The sequence below is a fragment of the Pinus tabuliformis genome, chromosome 6, assembly GCF_031772625.1.
Source record: "Pinus tabuliformis cultivar Carrire ecotype Pingquan chromosome 6, CPIR1, whole genome shotgun sequence".
Lineage (NCBI taxonomy): Eukaryota > Viridiplantae > Streptophyta > Pinopsida > Pinales > Pinaceae > Pinus > Pinus tabuliformis.
Window position 1 is genome coordinate 1206169361 of NC_142292.1, and position 10253 is coordinate 1206179613.

The following is a 10253-nucleotide window of genomic DNA, read 5'->3' on the forward strand; positions in this document are numbered from 1 at the left end:
CCTTATCCTAAGTTTCGGGCATAAATCTTTAAACCAGCGCGCAAAAAACCATGCTTTACCCCTTATCCCTAAGCCCCGACTGTAAATACATTAACCGCGCTCACTTTAAACCCATAAAACCCCTTTCCCTAAGTCTTAACACCCCGCGCGCATTATTAAAATCAGGATATTCCCTGTATATTCCCCTGCCCTAACCCTTCGTCTCTTTGTCCGCCCCGCCAGCCGTTAGATCTGGCCCGTCCCAGATCTATGGTGGGCGGGCCTTTTCACGCGCCAACTGCCCGAGCTTTAGCCTCCGGGAGATGGGCGGTATTACCCGCCGTACTCCCGCCACGCGTCAGGCTTTGGGATGTGGCGGAGCCCCTCCCCCCAAAACTGCCCAGGCGCTAAGGCGGTGCACCAAAAACCGCTTACGGCCATTTCCCTTGTGACGTCACCCGCTTGCGTCACCCCCCTGCTCAGTCACCGCGACACATCGTCCACCTGCGTGGCCCCTTGCCGAGTCACCTGCCACATGGCCTCCTGCCACTGTACATGCCACATCACCGTCCGTACACAGGGAAAATTTTAAGAACCCCCCCTAAATTTATAAATATAATAAATGGGCGAATCTCCATGATATATAGGAAAAATGGAAGGCGATTTTATCAATAATATAATATGTATATATAATTTTTTGGCGAATCTCTCACCAGGCATGGCGAATATTACTCAATTATAAAATCTTGTAAGATCTTGGCGAGTCTTTCACTAAATAATAAAACTTTGTAAAGTACTAGTGAATCTTAGCATAGGCTACATGCTGGTTTAATTCCCCCATTTAAATAGGCTACATTCCAGGTGAATACCATGGGTCAATACCATGTGCCATTTTGGTGAATACCATGGGTCAATACCATGTGCCATTTTTATTTTTATTAATTCTAATATTAGGGTTAATAATGGTTTTTTGCATGGTATTAATAACAATCTAGTCCATGGTATTTGTCCCATAGTATTTTGGCCATAGGTTTCACCTAAATATAACCCATTTTTTGAGTGTTCGTAAATATAAGGTGACTTATGGAGTAAATATAAAAAAATGTTTTATTTGTTTACCATACCTCTTGTTTATTTATATTTTTATTAATTTACCATACCTCTTTTACAAATATGGTATTTGGCCCATAGGATTCACTTAAATAAAACCTCTTTCTTGAGCCTTCATAAATAGAACGAGGGTTATGGACTAAATATAAAAAGAGGCTTTATTTATTTACGATACGTCTAGTTTATTTATATTTTTATTTATTTACCATACTGTTTGAGTAAGTATAAAAAGACGTTTTATCTATTTACCATACCTCCACTTTACTTATATTTTTATTTGTTTACACCGTTACATGTATATAAGGTGACTTATGGAGTAAATATAAAAAATGTTTTATTTATTTACCATACCTCTCATTTATTTATATTTTTATTAATTTACCATACCTCTTTTATAAATATGGTATTTGGCCCATAGGATTCACTTAAATAAAACCTATTCTTGAAAATGGGCGAATGGATTCACTTAAATAAAACCTATTCTTGAAAATGGGCGAATGGAAGGTTGGAAGTCCTAATTTCAAGGGCTAAATTTACCTTTTTTACCCTCTCCCTTAAAATAAGGTGGGCTATCTGAGGTGATTTGTAAAAATGTACTATGATACAAAATATTCGCCCACTAAAAATCTAAAACCCCTTAATTTCACCAAAGGGCGAACATTCGCCCCTAAAATTATCCTTGTCCGTACATGATGACGTCACCCGCTGACGTCATCCCGCCACATCATCATGCTGACGTCATCGCTGACATCACCCGCCGTACAAAGTCATATCCGCTGACGTCTTGCTGACATCATCAGTACTTTTGGCGCAAAGGAGCAAAAATCGCACTTCGGAGCCCCAGAATCAGTTTCTGAGGTAGTTTTTGATGAGCGATTTGCGCCTAGATTTTTTGGGCCTGAATGGGGAATCTTCAGGGAATCTTTTCATTTTGCAGCCCCCAGGAAACCCGAAAGGCACCGAATGAACCATTTTTCTTCGTGAAGCTTGCCGAGAGGAGCAGAAAACAGTTTTGAAAAAAAACAGAGGCCGAGCAGCGGCCATTAAATGATGATTTAACACACAGCACGTCAGAACAGCATCGGTTTATTGCCAAAGAGTATCAGAGGAATAAGAAAAGCCAAAGAGTATCAGCCGAAGATTTTTTAGGGGCTCGAAGCACCTGGACATTGATGAGCCCCCCCAGAAAGTCAAATCAAGAGGCGTAAGCCCATCCTTGCCCTCAAATCATAGTTAAAGATTTAAATGCAAACAGACAGCAGAGATGCAGAAACCCATACACATTTATTGCAGGAAACACTGCACCAAGCCGCCAAGGACAACATCATTTACTCAGTTTTGATACGGCGGCCCTGAGCGCAGCCCGAGATATTTTTGCATTTATTTCTGGATAGGATTAGGTTAAGTAATCATCTTTCTTTCAGACCTAATTAGGTCAAGATGTAATAAAGGAACACTGTAGATAGTTTTGCCCTATATATATCGCCCTCTACATTGTTACAAGGGTTGGTTGATTGAGAATTTTCACTAGAGACTCGCATTGTATACCTGAGATTTTCTATAATCAAAGATTGCTGAAAGCTTGGAGAGCAAACTGACTGATGTTTTTGGAGATATGAATATGGAATTCTTGTGCTGCATCCTGAAGCAATAAGTGCATCTTACCTCTATTTCATTGTTTCCCACTATCTAAATAGCAGAAAGAAAGAATAGCCTAGAATTAGTTTAAATACTCTCTATGCTCAATTTCTGCTATTTCTTTATGTTTTCCTCTGAATGAATTGGTTATGAATATGAATTCCTTCTGGCTCATGTTTACCCCGATTCACCTGTGTTTGCCAATTATCTAGGGATTCTTTACTGCCCCTAGGTAGCGCTCTGTTACCTCCTCTGTTAAGCTGATTGAGAGATTCTTAACTGCCTCTCATTACTTAGCATTCTTTCCATCATTTGAACCTGAAATATTGTTTCATGCTCAGCTATCTTGCTCCACTTTCCCTCTCTTGTGGCCGAAGAAATACACCAGCAGTTCTCCTCCTCGACTCCACGCCCAATGGTTTGAAACTTCCAGACTATGCCTTGCCTCTCTGTCTGAAAACATCAATTTTCCCACCAAAAACAAAAAATAAACCCTCTGAACTCAAGACCTAGCCTAAAATCCTTTTCAAACAAAGCTAAATCATAACGAGAGAGCCCTCTCTGATTGCAGGTTGGCTAGAACCTGCAGTCCAAAGTTGGTCTGTGGTTACCTCGGCCGTATCCTTTTCCGGAGCTTAAGGACAACCTGAGTGATAACAACTCCCCAGACATCAGACAGATCTTTCACGTAAACTTGCTATAACAATCGTCATACTCACACAGACTCCTCCATTGTGTGTTGTACGTGTTATCTTTCCTTGTGTGTTGTGATTGTTGCATATGTGTGGACTGCTCTTCCGAAAGTTGTACACGTATTGTTGTGTTGTGTGTTCTTAACAGAGTTGGGGCTTCCTCCCATCTGATGTTATGAATATAATTCATAACAATTAAATAAATATTAATATTAAATGATCAAATACTAATTACGTTAAATAGTCATGAGTTAAGTGAAAAGGCATGTCTAAAAGACATGCCTAATCATGAAAGTTCACCTTTTTAGGTATAAAAGCAGGGCCTCATTTGAACATTCGAAATCACTTATATATATATATATATATATATATATATATATATATATATATATATATATATATATATATATATATATATATATATATATAGATTAAATTATTAATTCAAATACCTTTGTGTATTTTTACATTAAATATTCCAAGCTATCAGTTTTATGCTTCAATAACAATTTTTATGCTTCAATGGTATCAGAGCCATGGCACACAATATAATGATGCGAGTCTTTGAATGTTGTTCATCGCACAATGTGTCATTACGTTCACGTCCTGATTGTGTCGAGTAGTTTAGTATTCAAGAAGCATTTCTGCAATTAAAAAAATCAATTGCAGAAGTTAAAGAATGTCGAAAGGAAATCAATAATAAGGAAGATGATGAAGAGAAAAATGTGGAAGAAGAAAAAGAAGCAGAATTCGATCAAAATGTTGATAGTGTTGAATATGAGAATGATACATATCAAGATGATGATTCTAATGATAATGAACATGAAGATGAAAATGATCCTTCAAGCCCCAACATTTCGGCTTGTCCACTGAACATGTTCATGTATTTGGAAATGGGAGATACAAATTTGCATTCTCTGCTCTGCCATTATACTGTGAAGTCTCAGTTCCTAAAAAACGATCCGTCCTATAGGGAATACACCAAAAAAATAAGCAGTTGTATATTAGAAGAGATCAGAGATGAACTTGAACCCAAGACCTGCAATGGTTCCATAACATTTCAAGTCATAAACATATGCACAAATATCAAGTTGGTATTGTTGTCTAGTAGTTATGAAAACCCCTACATCCTTCAGAGATCAAAGGCTCTCAAGTTTTGTAACCATACATGCGCTCTATGCCCATCTGTCTAGCATGGATTCTACTAGTTCATCCATGAAGGTAACATGGATTAGCGAGAGCAATACCACGCAATTTGTGCAATACGGTGCTGGAAAATCATCCATGTCCACTGTGACAACATCCACTCGAGTTTATATGTGCAGTAATGATCTGCTTCCAAGCCCAGTAATGGATTTTGGATGGCATGATCCAGGATATATTCATACAACCCTAATGACAGGGTTGCTTCCTTCTTAGAAATACAGTTACAGATATGGAAGTGACAATGTGGGTTGGAGTTCTCTGGTGAGTTTCTCCACCCCACTAGCATCAGGCATCAACGAGGTTCGATTTCTTGCATTCAACGACATGGGGAAGGCTCCTATGCAAAACACTCTTGTATTTCCCATTGCTCAATATCTCCAACTGGTCACCGATATGGACGATGATAGCGTTTGGAATGTAAGTGGAAGAAACCCAGTGACCATACATACAATGAGCAAGAATCTCGAAGTGAAAGAAGCAAAAGCCGATATGGCAGTCCGAGTGCAAGCCATTGCAGAGGGAAGATTGGAGAGAATTCCTCCTCAATTCATCAGGCCTCAGCACGAGAGGCCAGTTGCCTTGACTACATTTTCCATGAATACTAGTGGCTGGGGGCAGCCCGCTTGTGAAATCCCAGTAATAGATGTATCCAATCTAGACCTTTCAGGCCATCTCCACGAGAAAACGCTGAAAGAAATTGCAAGTGCGTCGAGGGAATGGGGTCTTTTTCAGATTGTCAATCACGGAATTTCGGAAGAGTTGATACAATGCCTACAGGGCGTTGGGGAAGAGTTCTTCCATCTTCCACAAGAGGAAAAGGAGGCATACGCCAACAATCCTGCAGCTGGTAATCTGGAAGGCTACGGCACCAAGTTAGCTGCTAACCTTGATGGCAAGCTCGAATGGGTAGATTACTATTTCCACATGCTCTGGCCTCCTTCTCGCAGGGATTTCAACACGTGGCCCAAACACCCACCATCTTACATAGAAGTGAATGATGAATATGGTCGAAAGCTGTTGGATGTGGTGAATAAACTATTGGTTGCGCTTTCGATCAGCCTAGGAATGGAAGAATCCGCCATGAAAGAAGCACTGGGCAGCGAAAATCTGGAAATGGAGATGAAAATCAATTACTACCCTTTTCCGCTTCCCTGCCTCCGTCGTTCCCCAAAGTAGGATTGTTTCCATGTTCCAGATAGAAAAACGCTCTCGCTTTTGTGTGCCACAAGTCAACAGGCAGGGATGCAGTCAAAATGGTGTGACTGCCCAGTTAATAAGTTTATATATATATATAATTAGAGTTTAAAAAATAAACTATTATTATTAGAAAAAAATCATATTAAAAAAGTCGGTAAAAAAAAATATATTATTATTATTAAAATAATAATAATAATAATAATAATAATAATAATCCAAGGGAATATTACTTATGAGCTACATGACAAAACAAATGGCTAGATTATCCAGATTATATACATCGAAGAAAATCCACAGCGTTAAAGCTTTGAGGACAAAGCTTCCGAAGGGAAGGGCTATGTTATGAATATAATTCATAACAATTAAATAAATAAAATAAATATAAATATTAAATAATCAAATACTGATTACGTTAAATAGTCATGAGTTAAGTGAAAAGGCATGTCTAAAAGACATGCCTAATCATGAAAGGTCACCTGCTTAGCTATAAAAGCAGGGCCTCATTGTAACATTCGAAATCACTTAGATATATATATATATATATATATATATATATATATATATATATATATATCAAATACCTTTGTGTATTTTTACATTAAAGCTTCCAATCTATCAGTTTTATGCTTCAATAACAATTTTTATGCTTCATCCGACTTGGGACTCACTCCCACCCTCTCCCTCTACAGTGAAACAACCATTGACACAAGTAACACTAGCAATCACCAGGCATGCGAACCTCACTACTCGAAGACAAAGCAGACCACTCTCATGTGCTGACAAGCAAGAGCTGAGGAAAATATTTAAGATAATGGCAACCGGACCATCATACTGGATGGGACTCCCACACCAAACGGTGTGAGGTTTAGTTTGGACTTCATACCAGGGTGATCCCCTGAATGTTGGCAAGTTCAGCACCGTCAACAGATATATAATTCTTTAAATATTCAAACTGAACAACTAATTCCTTATATATAGCAGATGCATATAGAAATTTTCTGCACGCAAATGGTACATGTATAAGAGATGACATAATGCAACAATTTATTGATTTAGAGGAATTAACTTAAACGAATGGTTTCAGTTAATTAATCTCTTTAATTAATGATAACTTTACAAGAGCTTTCAGAGAGATTGATATTCAATATAATCTTACCCAGACTTTTGTGTTACCTTAAACATGTCTAGAGAAAATATAAAATGATAACATAAATGAATACTATAGGAACTCACAAAGATACACAAGTTGTTCAAAATGAGTCTAGAATCCTTCTATTAATCTTCAGAAATAGTTCAGAAAATTACAAGCATGCTTATTGGTTTATCACAAGGGTTCAACCCTTTCTTCTTTGAAATACAAAATATATATAGAGTTCGAATTTCTAACATATCTAACTAGAATCAAAATTTATTAGAAAGTATAATATCATCCACAATATTTGGTATATTACAAAAATAGAACTAAAAATAGTGGATTTGAACTAATTTTGAGGGATGTTGTTGATGACTGTAGCTAGAAGTATATTTCTTCTTATGACTGTCCCTGAAATTCTATTGTCTGTTGCTAAAATTGTGTTGTCTGCTCCCAAAATTTTGCATTATGTTCCTATTCGATGAGTTCACATAGTTTATTCCATCTCTTTTCATCAAGGATCGAAAATTTTAAAAATTTCCTATATGACTCATCGACTTCAGTATATTTTTCAAAAGTGGGTCGAACTAGAAACAAATGCCTAATTTCATGTTGTATTAATAAATCATAGCTTAAACCTTCAATGAAGGCTTTCCCAGTAATAACTCCTCTAATTTTGGAAAATTTGGTCTTGTCCATTGTTATATTATGTAGCCTCTGTTGATAATCTTCAAGTGTGATCAATTTGCAATGTTGGGAGTCCTTTCTGATGTAAAACATTAAATTTCCTATGAAATTTCTTGATTTGAACCACCAAATTCTCACACTTGTTCTCGAGTGGTAGCGTTAAATTTCTCTTTGTTAAAATCCTTCCGGCCTCCAAGACAACTTCATTTATTTCTTCAATGTTGAATTCTTCAAGCTCATCTTTTGTCTCAGAGTTTAGGACTTTGATTATCCCTATAGCATCTCCAAGTTTGTGATCCAGGTCCTTCTTTATTTTTGCAAATGCTTTTTGTGACCTCTACCATAAAGCTTCCTGCTCAAAAATAATTCCAATTGAAGGCCATAAATCAGTCACTAATACATTAATGTTTATCCAAATATTCTCTTTCACTTGAGCAATGCATTGTACAATTAAGGATTCATTTTCATAAACTTCTAATTGCTAAGTTAATTTATAATTTTTATGAATCTTGGCCAAATATGCATTATCAGACTTAATCTTTTTTTCATATATCTTTTGAAGCTGCATTTTTAGTTTTTCAATCTCTTGATCATTCATAGATAAGTCTCCCATGGCCTTTGATAGTTGTTATGTTGAGTCAGTAGATTGTGTTTCTAATACGATGGTTGTTGTTGTAGATGTCCCTGTTGCTGAAGTACCTATTGTAGAAGTAGTGGCTATATGAATAGCAGCTGAAATGTTGAGTTGTTTTTATTTTTATTTTAAGAGTGATTTCGTATCAGTTTCCATTTTCTAAATTTGAACATTTTATTCAACTATCAATTTGAACATGTGTTTTTTCTCCCTTTCTAGTTGACCAACTTCCTTTGCTTGTGGATGTTCAATAGTAGGAATCTTAAGTTTCTTCCTTAATGCTTGAATGTCAACATTCTTATTTTTTATCATTTCTTCTACCACTTTAATATTACTAGGATCATATCCTAGCTTGATCACCAGATCTTCAAGAGCTTTGATTCTGGTATCTTTGGCCAAGGATGACATTCTCTCCATCTTCAATTGTGAATGAATATTGTTCAGGGAAGCTTGCAGTTTGGAGGCTGCCATTGTTGAACTTGTCAATGTGGAATATATCATTTCACCAACCTGCTTATGCAGGTCAATCTGATCAATGGCATGAATTTGCTTGGTATCAAAAGCAAAAATGGAAGTTTTGTAATCTTCTGCACTCTTAGGGACTGGAATTTTTGGTTCCAAGAAAGCCAATTGAAATTGTCCCTTCTTAGTATCAAGTGCAAATAGAAGCTTGTGTTGTGTAGTGGAAGATTGCTTCCAAAATTATGAATAAGTGGTGGCCTTCAATGCTTCATTTTTCCTTTTAATCTCCTATATCTAGAAAAATATTTTGTTGTGTTGAATCATGAGAAACAGAGGATATAGGAGAATTTGTAATTTCTTCAATCTTTGGAAAAGGGAAATCCTATCATCACCACTGTATTTTTCTACTGTGAACTCTTGTCCTCTGAAGACTCTTAATTAGTGTTTGTCTTCTCTCTCATTTTAAAAATTGTGAAACCTATAACTTGATTTTCTAATTTTGTAGGAGACAGACTTTCTCTTGGTATTTTGGTTTCTTTTTCTTGAGGAACTGGAGCCTGTGAAGATGTCTGACAAACAATATGTTCTTTAACTTCCTATAATTTATTCTCTTGCCACTCTTCTTGATTTGCATATTTATCTATCTCTGGCCTGGTTGTATGTACATATGGAGTTGTTTTCTGCTCAACTCTCAACTTCGAAATAATCCCCAAGGGATCATAGGACGAGGTAAAGCTCAATTTGAATTTCATTTTCTTTAATAACATATTCGCCTCCTTCGTTGTTGCCTTGGTATTGCCAACTAGCCAATGTGTACTTTTTACTTGAATTGGGCTATATGTTTCCTCGATACAAACAATATGTCATCCATGTTCATCATTTGCCTAATGTATTCCAAGGCAAAGATTCTGATTGGTACAAATATTGGTAACCTGTAGGAAGGAAGTTCACATCCATATATTCTAATTTCTATGTAATTCGGGTAGAGGTACCAGTCTCCAAATCTGGCTTGTTCAGTGAGGTGGATAATTCTTCTAATTTCATTTGAAATCCTTGGTATAACATCACTGCTTAGAAGACATCAAAAAATATGTAGAAATTGATTTACATAATCACTGAAGGAAAATTCTTCTGTGTTTTTCCTTACTAAGAAAGCCCAGTGAGTGACTGACTGAGGCTTCCCTTGTGCATCTAACTTTTTCAATGGAAACTTGAAGCTGTATGCTTGATGAAACAAAAGTAAATACACCAGGACTAACTAATATTTGAAAGCACCTTCAGTTGAAAACTTAAAAAACTGATCATTAATGTTATCTATCAAAAAATTACTATAGTTTAAAATCAATGAGGGTTTATTACCCACAGAGAACACTGATAGAAATACTAATATCACTTCATTGGCCCATTGATCAATATAATAACCTAACAGACATGCGACCATAGAGATGACTTGCTTAGACATTTTTTGGAAAAAATGAAGTGGAATAAGGTGGATTGGCCCTAGGTAATTCAAAAT

At 36.6% G+C, this 10253-nt stretch overlaps 1 pseudogene; it reads left to right on the forward strand.

The window, feature by feature from the left end:
- The first annotated feature begins 5114 nt into the window (after positions 1-5114).
- On the forward strand, positions 5115-5801 carry LOC149263048 (flavonol synthase/flavanone 3-hydroxylase pseudogene; annotated as a pseudogene).
- The last annotated feature ends 4452 nt before the right edge of the window (positions 5802-10253 follow it).